The sequence below is a fragment of the Oncorhynchus mykiss genome, chromosome 8 (assembly GCF_057628025.1).
Source record: "Oncorhynchus mykiss isolate SJ-2025 chromosome 8, ASM5762802v1, whole genome shotgun sequence".
In the NCBI taxonomy this organism is placed as follows: Eukaryota; Metazoa; Chordata; class Actinopteri; order Salmoniformes; family Salmonidae; genus Oncorhynchus; species Oncorhynchus mykiss.
In genome coordinates, this window is record NC_143029.1 from 17,075,265 (window position 1) to 17,088,158 (window position 12,894).

The window sequence follows — 12,894 nt, forward strand, 5'->3', positions numbered from 1 at the left end:
GTTATTGATTACTGCATTGTTGGGTTTAGAGTTTGGAAGAAAGGCATTTCACTGCACTTGTGCATGTGACATCGAAACTTGAAACTCGATAAAGCAGACAAGTTTGGTAGACTGCCAGTCATGTTTAAACAAACTGGCTGTTGAGCCTTGTGAGGCTTGTAGGCACACTAGAGCAAAATAGCCTACATGTAAGTGCTTGTAAGATACACACATTTCCATAGAGGGTTCATATTATGACTGCCAGCCAGCCAGCCAGAGTAGCTTGCATACAAAAGCTACCACTGTATTAAACTAGATTTAATGACTCCAACCTAAGTGTACGTAAACTTCCAACTTCAACTGTATATCCATCCTGCCCTGCCTTTCCAAAGTCTTCAAAAGCCAAGTTAACAAACAGATCACTGACCATTTAGAATCCCACCGTACCTTCTCTGCTATGCAATCCGGTTTCCGATCTGGTCACGGGTGCACCTCAGCCACGCTCAAGGTACTAAACAATATCATAACCGCTGTCGATAAAAGACAGTACTGTGTAGCCGTCTTCATCGACCTGGCCAAGGCTTTCGACTCCGTCAAACACCATATTCTTATCAGCAGACTCAACAGCCTTGGTTTCTCAAATGACTGCCTCGCCTGGTTCACCAACTACTTCTCAGATAGAGTTCAGTGTGTCAAATCGGAGGGCCTGTTGTCCGGACCTCTGGCAGTCTTTATGGGGATTTCACAGGGTTTAATTCTCTGGCCAACTCTTTTTTCTGTATATATCAACGATGTCGCTCTTGCTGCGGGTGATTCCCTGCTCCACCTCTACGCAGACGATACCATTCTGTATACATCTGGCCCTGATTTGGACACTGTGTTAACAAACCTCCAAACGAGCTTCAATGCCATACAACACTACTTACATGGCCTCCAACTGCTCTTAAACGCTAGTAAAACTAAATGCATGCTTTTCAACCTCCTGAAGGTACCACGTTCATCTGTACAAACAATAGTACGCAAGTATAAACACCATGGGACCACGGAACGTCATACCGTTCAAGAAGGAGACGCGTTCTGTCTCCTAGAGATGAATGTATTTTGATGCGAAATGTGCAAATCAATCCCAGAACAACAGCAAAAGACCTTGTGAAGATGTTGTAGGAAACAGGTACAAAAGTATCTATATCCACAGTAAAACAAGTCCTATATCGACATAACCTGAAAGGCAGCTCAGCAAGGAAAAAGCCACTGCTCCAAACTGCCATAAAAAAGCCAGACTACGGTTTGCAACTGCACATGGTGACAAAGATCGTACTTTTTGGAGAAATGTCCTCTGGTCTGATGAAACAAAAATAGAACTGTTTGGCCATAATGACCATCGTTATGTTTGTAGGAAAAAGGGGGATGCTTACAAGCCGAAGAACACCATCTCAACCGTGAAGCACGGGGGTGGCATTATCATGTTGTGGGGTTGCTTTGTTGCAGGAGGGACTGGTGCACTTCACAAAATAGATGGCATCATGAGGAATGGAAATTATGTGGATATATTGAAGCAACATCTCAAGACATCAGTCAGGAAGTTTAAAGCTTGGTCGCAAATGGGTCTTACAAATGGACAATGACCCCAAGCATACTTCTAAAGTTGTGGCAAAATGGCTTAAGGACAACAAAGTGAAGGTATTTGAGTGGCCATCACAAAGCCCTGACCTCAATCCTATAGATAATTTGTGGGCAGAACTGAAAAAGCGTGTGCGAGCAAGGAGGCCTACAAACCTGACTCAGTTACACCATCTCTGTCAGGAGGAATGGGCAAAAATTCACCCAACTTATTGTGGGAAGCTTGTGGAAGGCTACCCAAAACATTTGACACAAGTTAAACAATTTAAAGGCAATGCTACCAAATACTAATTGAGTGTATGTAAACTTCTGACCCACTGGTTCTGACCCACTGGGAATGTGATGAAATAAATTAAAGCTGAAATAAATCCTTCTCTCTACTATTATTTTGACATTTCACATTCTTAAAATAAAGTGGTGATCCTAACTGACCTAAAACGGGGAATTGTTACTAGGATTAAATGTCAGGAATTGTGAAAACTGAGTTTAAATATAGTTGGCTAAGGTGTATGTAAACTTCCGACTTCAACTGTAGGTTTTAAATAGTTTGGGTCTGGAGTGTCTCCCCCTTTAAAGAAGGGGATGACCGCGGCAGCTTTCCAATCTTTAGGAATGTCGAACGGTAGGAAAAAGAGGTTGAACAGACTAGTAATAGGGGTTGCAACAATGGCGGTGGATAATTTTAGAAAGAGAGGGTCCAAATTGTCTAGCCCAGCTGATTTGTACGGGTCCAGGTTTTGCAGCTCTTTCAGAACATCTGCTATCTGGATTTGGGTGAAGGAGGAGCTGGGGAGGCTTGGGCAAGTAGCTGCAGGGGTGCGGAGCTGTTGGCCGGGGTTGGGGTAGCCAGGAGGAAAGCATGGCCAGCCATAGAGAAATGATTATTGAAATTCTCGATTATTGTGGATTTATCGCTGAGGAACCATGAGCTGTACAACAAAGGAAGACCACAGAGTCATTTTTGCCCATCTTTCTCATCCATGGTTTTACAATCTCTTCAATGGTTTTCAAAAAATTACCCAGGAGGGATGTTTCTACCTGAGCCATAAGTGCTGTAACATGAATGGTAAATGGGTTAACGTGCAGGAAATGGCATTGCTCCTCTATAATTACAGTCCTGCATTAGCCACAAAGCAGGGTCAGGTATCATATGCACTAAGAGAGAGGAGACTAAGCTGAAACACAAGCAGCAACGCACAACAAGGTAGAAACAACAATCACATTCATACAGCACTATCATCACCACTTATAGCATCATACCAGCTGAGTGACTGGAGTTCAGTGACACTTCTAACAAAAGTCATCATTTGCTAATCGTGGAGAACGAAGACACTCTCTGTGTCGTCAGAATCTGAAATTTCACTTAGAGGATTTGGCTGTGTCACTAGTACTAGAGCCTGTAGCTAAGAGACAGGGGTGCTTCAGCAATCTGAAGTTGTGGGGGGGAGGGTAGAGGAGAGATTCGGAACCTGTCAACAAGCTGCCTCAGCCAACACTCAGGAACTGTGAGGTATCATCTGCCCGCTGATTACATAGAAACAACGCTTCATCACAATGGAGCTCAACACACAACAGACTTGCAGAAGCCAGATTTAATTATTGTGACGGCATGCAATTGATTTGGGAATTCATTCTTTAATGTCAAACACTGCATGCACAGACTGAGTCAGGGGGAAATAATGAAATGAGCCCCCAAACAGAATGGCTGCTTGGTGGCTAAGTGGAGAAGATCTACCAGCTGCCAAGGTGGAAAATTTGATATAGTGGTAATGGTTCCTTCAGCTGGCAGTAGATAACCTCCTGAGACAGTACTTGACAGTGACTATTGCCACTAGGGCTGTCCTCGACTAAATAAAATACTGGTCGACCGAAATCGATTGGTCAAAATGTTTTTGTTTATTTTTCCATGTATAGACACACCCCATGTGTTATAATAAAATCAACTATATGCATTGAGCTTGTCAGATGCTTTAAGCTTACGCTTTGATGAAATACGACAAATGCCTCAAGAGGGCGCCAGAGATCTAGATAACCAGAAGAGAAATCGTAACCTGACCCAACTATTCTCCCCCCGCTCCTGCTGGCTTTCGCAGATTCTGCCACTACTCTCCTGAAGTTGCAAACATTTCTCACATGAAATGCCAATTTATCTTACCATTTATACAGATCTGCGTGCCAGTTATGGTTTCATTTGCAAATGTTCATTAAACAGTTTCATTTAATTTATAATAACATCTTCATATCGCAAAATCAATGTCATGTGGTTAATCTGAATTCTATTAAAATCTAAGTCAAAATTTTCAACTTAAAAAACGAACTTCTAATGCCATTACCAACTATGTAAAAATAGCCCAAAAATATCCTTTAAATAACATTGGCTAGACATGGCCTGTCTGTAACGAACTTGAAACATTGTATCAACTATTTAACTTGGGTCCAGCCCAAAGCTTTCATGAGCAAACTTTCAACATTGTATAAAATATTCTGCGCCGTCAGAGTTTCCAGCACTAGTGAGTTTGGGACAGACACCCCTGTAGGTTATTTGTGCAAGGGATAAAAAAGCAGTGCTTGACTTGGGCAGGAGCTCACTGGAGTGGAGTATCGGCACCTCAAGTTTTCTTGAGGTGCCGGTACCCCAGAGTGGAGCCCTGTGCCTGTAATCGAACCCAGAAATGCTGATGCTCCAGATACTCAACGAGTCTAAAGAAGGCCAGTTTTATTGCTTCTTTAATCAGAACAATAGTTTTCAGCTGTGCTAACATAATTGCAAAATGGTTTTCTAATTATCAATCAGCCTTTTAAAATTATAAACTTGGATTAGCTAACACAACGTGCCATTGGAACACAGGAGTGATGGTTGCTGATAATGGGCCTCTGTACGCCTATGTAGATATTCCATAAACAATCAGCCGTTTCCAGCTACAATAGTCATTTACAACATTAACCATGTCTACACTGTATTTCTGATCAATTTGATGTTATTTTAAAAGGACAAAAAAAAATGCATTTCTTTCAAAAACAAGGACATTTCTAAATGACCTCAAACTTTTCAACGGTAGTGTATATTTGTTACTGCTCGACTAAAACAATGACGGTCGACCAACAGCCTAACGACCAAACAATCGACTAATTGGAGTCAGCCTTAATTGGCACTAAAGAGAAGCGCCAGGGCAACCTGGAATGGAATAGGAGTGAGTCATTCCAGTTCCATACTGAAGCTTAACTTTCATATGAAGTTCTGCTTCTAGAAGTGTTTCTGATACAACTGTATGTACGTCTATCTGGAGTTCCCTTTCGGTTCTTTGACACCATAGTAAACCCACCATCCCCACTGCATCTCAGAGCCCTTTCTCCCACACACACACACACACACACACAGCGAGAGCGAAAATAACCAGAGGCGGAGGAAAGGTGAGCTGACGGTGACTTCCCCCATTTCCCCCCCGGAGCTATGGTTGCTTGGAGGTTTCAGAGGGCAGTGCGCCCTGGCTTTCAAGGTAAACCTTTTAAGACAGGATTCACCCACCTTCGCCTGGTAGGCCTGTGGAGGAGATGAAACCACACATCCCTATTAGGAGATCCATCAGGCTTCCACAGGAGACGTCAGGGTGAAGGTGGGAATCGCTACTGTACCGGATGACTAGTGTTGCACTCAGCTTTCTAATGAGAGAATATTTTCATGCCAAGGTGATGGAATGGAAGTCAGTGCATTTTTCTGCCCTACTGTCGATCGTCCAGGCTCATTTCACATAGTGGCACCGTGATGAGTCATAGTTGGGTCAGAGATGGGCTGAGTAACATTAAAGGGACAATGAGCATGCCATCCTCCCAGCCTTCTTTCTCCTCCATCTATCCCTCCCGGCAATCTGCCTTCCACAGTTCTGACAGCAGCGCACGCCTTGGCAACAAGTCACAACTGAAAAACACTTACCATCAACCATCCTGCTGGGGTCGTTTTATATCGATGTGCAAACAAAGGAGTTTAATGATATTTATGGTAAAGCAGGAATACTGTACACTATTTGAATTAACAAATGTCCCAATTAAGCCTTTATGGAATACAATGGTGGGTTGAGAACATCATGGAAGGTGCTTGCTGTTTTGTGGGATTTACAAATGCCCAACACACCCGTTCTCCATAAAAATAAACACTGCCACTGCAACCTCCACGCTTTATTGAACCGTCCCTGAGACACGCAAGTGCTTGGTTAACATCCACCCTGAACTCGTACAATCTACCAAATATAATACAAGCATGTTTTACAAGGGCTATGATGGAAACAATCATAAGGAACGAGCACTTTCCACTACTCATGCCTGTTTCTATTACGTGGGTAATAGCTGGGAATGGTGCTAGAACGACTGCTAGAGGATCACAACCATAAGAGATAAAACAAGGGCACCCTATTCCGTAGGTAGTGCACTACTTTTGACCAGGGCCCATAGAACTCTGGTCAAAAGAAGTGCTCTCTATAAAAGAGGGCTGTTAATTGCCAGGGACCTCACGATATGATATCACGATACTTAGTGATTTCAGAAAGTATTCACAGAATTTTCCCCACTTTTTGTTGTGTTACAAAGAGGGATTAAAATTGATTTAATTGTCATTTTCTTTCAACGATCTATACAAAATACTCTAAAGTAAAAAAAAGAAATAGAAAAAATGATCTCTAATATATATATATTTATTTTCCATTGAGATGTGTGTGTATATATATATATATATATATATATATATATATATATATATATATATATATATATATATATATATACACACACATCTCAATGGAAAATAAATCACTAACGCATTTTGATTAGGTACGTATTCAACCCAGAGTCAATATAATCACCTTTGGCAGCAATTACAGCTGTGAGTCTTTCTGGGAAAGTCTCTAAGAGCTTTGGCAAAGATGGATTGTACAATATTTGCCCAATATTAATTTTTAAATAATTCAAGCTCTGTCAAGTTGGTTGTTGAATATTGCTGGACAGCCATTTTCAAGTCTTGCCATCGATTTTCAAGCTGATTTACAGTACCAGTCAAAAGTTGCCACACAAGGCATAATTGCTCATTGAAATTGATTTCAGGTGACTACCTCATGAAGCTGGTTGAGAGAATGACAAGAGTGTGCAAAGCAGTCATCAAGGCAAAGGGTGGCTACTTTGAAGAATCTAAAATCTAAAATCTACTTTGATTTGTTTAACACTTCATTTGTTACTACAGTTGAAGTTGGAAGTTTACATACACTTAGGTTGGAGTCATTAAAAGTCGTTTTTCAACCACTCCACAAATTTCTTGTTAACAAACTATAGTTTTGGCAAGTCGGTAAGGACATCTACTTTGTGCATGACAAGTCATTTTTCCAACAATTGTTTACAGATTATTCCACTTATAATTCACTGTATCACAATTCCAGTGGGCCAGAAGTTTACATACACTAAATTGACTGTGTCTTTAAACAGCTTAGAAAATCCCAGACAATTATGTCATGGCTTTAGAAGCTTCTGATTGACTCAAATTATGTCAATTAGCCTATTGGAGGTGTACCTGTGGATGTATTTCAAGGCCTACCTTCAAACTCAGTAACTCTTTGCTTGACATCATGGGAAAATCAAAGGAAATCAGCGAAGGCTTCAGAAAAAAATTAGCAGACCTCCAAAAGTATGTGTCATCCTTGGGAGCAATTTCCAAACGCCTGAAGGTACCACGTTCATCTGTACAAACAATAGTACTCACGTATAAACACCATGGGACCACGGAGCCGTCATACCGCTCAGGAAGGAGACACGTTCTGTCTCCTAGAGATGAACGTACTTTGGTGTGAAAAGTGCAAATCAATCCCAGAACAACAGCAAAGGACCTTGTGAAGATGTTGGATGAAACAGGTGCAAAAGTATCTATATCCACAGTAAAACGAGTTCTAAATTGACATAACCTGAAAGGTCGCTCAGCAAAGGAAGAAACCACGGGGTTGCAATTGCACATGGGGACAAAGATCTAACTTTTTGGAGAAATGTCCTCTGGTCTGATGAAACAAAAATAGAACTGTTCGGCCATAATGACCATCGTTATGTTTGGAGGAAAAAAGGGGAGGCTTGCAAGCCGAAGAACACCATCCCAACCGTGAAGAACGGGGGTGGCAGCATCATGTTGTGGGAGTGCTTTGCTGCAGGAGGGACTGGTGCACTTCACAATAGATGGCATCATGAAGAACGAAAATTATGCAGATATATTGAAGGAACATCTCAAGACATCAGTCAGGAAGTTAAAGCTTGGTCGCAAATGTCTCTTCCAAATGGACAATGACTCTAAGCATACTTCCAAAGTTGTGGCAAAATGGCTTAAGGACAACAAAGTCAAGGTATTGGAGTGGCCATCACAAAGCCCTGACCTCAATCCTATAGACAATTTATGGGCAGAACTGAAAAGGCGTGTACGAGCAAGGAGGCCTACAAACCTGACTCAGTTACACCAGCTCTGTCAGGAGGAATGGGCCAAAATTCACCCAACTTATTGTGGGAAGCTTGTGGAAGGCTACCCATAATGTTTGACCCAAGTTAAACAATTTAAAGGCAATGCTTCCAAATACTAATTGAGTGTTGTAAACTTCTGACCCTCTGGGAATGTGAAGAAATAAAAGCTGAAATAAATGTATTTTCTATTATTCTGACATTTCACATTCTTAAAATAAAGTGGTGATCCTAACGGACCTAAAACAGGGAATTTTTTATAAATGGAATAAATGTCAGGAATTGTGAAAAACTGAGATTAAATATATTTGGCTAAGGTGTATGTAAACTTCTGACTTCAACTCTACATAACTCCATATGTGTCGTTTGATAGATTTGATGTCTTTACTAATATTCTACAATATAGAAAGAAAACCCCTTGAATGAGTAGTTGTGGTACTGTAAGTCAAAACTGTAACTAAGCCACTCAGGAACATTCATGTCATCTTGGTAATTAACTTCAGTGTATATTTGGCCTAGCGTTTTAGGCTATTGTCCTGCTGAAACGTGGATTTGTCTCCCAGTGTCTGTTGGAAAGCAGACAACAGACCCTAGTCTATAAAATATGAAGAGCGGTACTCAGTAATGTGTCGTGTTTGTCCCAAACATAATGCGTTGTATTCAAGACAAAAAAATGAATTCCTTTGACATATTTTTGGCATTATTACTTTAGTGCCTTGTTGTAAACAGGATGCATGTTTTGGAATATTCTGTATTCTGTACAGGCTTCCTTTTCACTCTCATTTAGGTTAGTATTGTGGAGTAACAACAATGTTTTGATCCATCCTCAGTGTTGTCCTCTCACACTCAATTAACTCTAACTGGTTTAAAATCACAGTTTCCTTCCTCTTCGTAAACTGAGTTAGGAAGGACGCCGGTATCTTTGTAGTGACTGGGTGTATTGATACACCATCGAAAGTGTATTTAATAACTTTACCATGCTCAAAGGGATATTCAAATTCTGCTTTTTTTTATTACCCATATACCAATAGGTGCCCTTCTTTGTGAGGCATTGGAAAACCTCCCTGGTCTTTGCTCTTGAGTCTGTGCTTGAAATTCACTGCTCGACTGAGGGACCTTTGTATGTGTGGGGTACAGAGATGGGGGTAGTCATTCAAAAATGTTAAACACCATTATTGCACACAGTTAGTCCAAGCAACTTATTTGACTTGTTATTAAGTAAGTCATAACAAAGAGGTTGAATACTTATTGACTCAATATATTCTCTTCATTTTAAAATTATTTTTATATTTCTAAAAACCAAATTCCACTTTGACCTTATGGGGTATTTTGTGTAGATCAGTGACACAATCAACATTTAATTTGATGTTCTGAACTTTTTGCTCACATAGTGTTCTAATATTGAGTTACATCCCCCTTTTACCTTCAGAACAGCCTCAATTCGTTGGGACATGGACTCTACAAGGTGTCGAAAGTGTTCCACATGGATGCTGGCCCATGTCAACTTCAATGCATCCCACAGTTGTGTCAAGTTGGCTGGATGTCCTTTGGGTAGTGGACCTTTCTTGATACACATGTGAAACTGTTGAGCGTGAAAAAGACCAGCAGCATTGCAGTTCTTAACCCAACGGAACGCACAAAAGACCACATCCCTCCTCCTAGCAGCCAGCTGCCCCGCCCCTCCCGGTCTTCTCTCAGAGACAACAGCATATCAGGAGGCAGCCATTGTCTGAACTGAGAAGTGGGAGTGTTGGAGGATATTGACATTTAAGACATTCAATAAATAATGTATAATTAACAAAAGGCTCTTAATTAATTTCACAACCACAGCTGTTGTTTTTCCTCACACATGAGCAATGGGCGTGTCTAGGAGATATCATCACCGAGCACTAATCAGTAGCTTAGGTATGGAAACAGACCGCTCCGCCAACCATGGCCCCGTGACCAAGCCTTGGGTACCGCATAGAATACTCACAGAATAGTGCCACCTTACTCTCTGAAAAAAGACTCAATCTCCTCTGAAGCTTTTGAAGGCAGCTCCAACGGATGCTCCCCGAGCACTGCACTGGCTCCATCAGATTAGGGGGCAGTGTTATTATCCAGAGAGAGAGACAAATGAGACACAGAAGATAAGCTTTACTTGTCCAAAAATATAAATACATTCTGTAAGTGGTTGTAGTTCAGTGGCACAGCACCCCTGCGAGACTGAGATTCCCACTAATCAGGCTTCTAAGGCGAGATACATAAGCATTGTAGAATACATTCTCAAACACCATGCATGAACCCATTTTCCATTCAAGTTATGTACAATACAGTTTCTCTAAAGAACGCTATTAAATAGTTTACTTTTTCTGTTGTGTTGCAATTGTATTCATGGAGAATGACATTCTACCCATCCATACACCATCTGTGAAGAGAGAAAAATGATGATCAGTAACAATAAATCACATTAAGCGTTAAAAAGCCATCAAAACGTATTTAATTATGTTGTATATTTGCTTTATATGCTTATCTTTTATTATTTGTCATTGTTGTTGCATTGTCAAGACGAAACATGCAAATAAGCATTGCGTTGGACAGTGTATACCATTGTGTATCCTGTGCATACGACTAATAAAACTTGACAACTGTGTACAAACCATCAGGGCTTTCACAGAATCCCAGCACGTAAAGCTTGAGTGATTCAGGAACAGAATTCATAACACTGGCACTTTATTTCTTCCATACCTGCAATTTCCCCTCCATACACTTGAGTGAAATTAAGCATTTCCCTTCCCAGGCACTGTCAGTCCAAAATGGCACCCTATTCCCTATGTAGAGCACTACTTCTTACCAGGGCCCTGGTCAAAAGCAGTGCACTAAATAGGGAATAGGTTGTCATTTTGGATGTACACTTATTTCTCCACCTCCACCGGCCTGCTCGCTGCACCTCATCACTCTGAGAGCTTCAGGTGCGGAGGGATATAATGAAAGGAGGAAGAGGATAGATTGATATTCTAGTCAGTCTACAGGGCTGTTGCCGGAGGCTGCTTTCATGTCTAATGCGACGACTGGCCCTCTGTAGCAGGCTTCAACCTCCCTGTTAAATATACAAGCCAACATCAGAGAGAGAGTGAGTGAGAGAGAGAGAGAGAGCATGGCAGGACTACGTAACTAGGCTACTGCCTGCCGGCCGAGAGTCAAACAAGGTTACCGTCTGAAGAAACTGAAGCGGAAGACGTTTGGGGGTTTGGCATTGACGGATGGATTTAATAAAACCATAACTTAGCAAAGACATTCATGAGCAGGGAAAACGTGAAGATTAATAGACACTCCCACACTGGATTTGGTCAGTTGAGTGTTGCGATCACTGAAGGTGATAATATGCCACTGTGTGTATCCCAAACTCACTGATCTCAGGTGACTGTCCAAGACTGTTTGAGATGGCCACGTACTGTATGGCTACAGTCTTGCGAGCTCTGATCCAACGTTGCTATTTTGTGATTGTTTTGGCGTAACTTTTTCTGTAACTTTTTTTTCTGTAACTTTTTTTTTGTTGTTGCACAAAATGTATTATTTATTGTGTTTTTGTTCAACTTGACTTTTTATTTCATATTGTATAGTACTACTGATATTGATTATACTCCCTGGTCTTGTTACCATTTGATCTGAACGAACTGTGCCTCAAGTATGTTGGCAGAATCAAGCCTCTAGATGTTCATGTTAATTATCCTACATTATATTTGTTGAACATGACTGGTGTTGAGTCTATATTTAAGTAACTAAAAGTCTCAATGTTTGGCTACATTTCCTGCAGCCTCTCTCAGTCAATATGCATATGACCTACACTTTGACATGCAGGATTTAAAAAAATGTATGTACATGAAAAATAAATATTATTCAAACGTTGGCCTCTCTGATCCAATTCTGATTGAAGTAATTGTATGATATTGTGATTTTTCTTACTTGTTCATATAGACAACTTAAATCTCTCTCTATATTTTTTTTTTTTTTTTTTTTTACTAGTCCCCGGACAAGCGTACAAGGGTTAATGTCGAGCCATGAGAGTGATTATTTTCTATAGCAAATCCAATTGAGGATGGTGTTAGTGGCACATCCACTTACTGCAGCCATTATGAGTGCAGGGAGGCAGCCAATCCCTCCCTCTAACATAAGAGCAGAGTCCATTTCTATTATGCCTCTGTGAACACATTCCCCAGTGGTGCATGCTGCCCTGCCTCCTGAACTCTCTAGTACTGTGATACATATGACCTCTTTTTGTAGTATTGTTGCTTGGATCCCGTGTGGCTCAGTAAATAGAGCATGGCGGTTGCGAGTTCAATTCCCTGGAGAACCAGTATGAAAATGTATGCACTCAGCAAAGTACAGCGGGGCAAAAAAGTATTTAGTCAGCCACCAATTGTGCAAGTTCTCCCACTTAAAAAGATGAGAGACCTGTAATTTTCATCATAGGTACACTTCAACTATGACATACAAAATGAGGGAAAAAAATCCAGAAAATCACATTGTAGGATTTTTAATGAATTTATTTGCAAATTATGGTGGAAAATAAGTATCAAACAGTCGCACTCCAAACTCCACTATGGCCAAGACCAAAGAGCTGTCAAAGGACACCAGAAACAAAATTGTAGACCTGCACCAGGCTGGGAAGACTGAATCTGCAATAGGTAAGCAGCTTGGTTTGAAGAAATCAACTGTGGGAGCAATTATTAGGAAATGGAAGACATACAAGACCACTGATAATCTCCCTCGATCTGGGGCTCCACGCAAGCTCTCACCCCGTGGGGTCAAAATGATCACAAGAACTGTGAGCAAAAATCC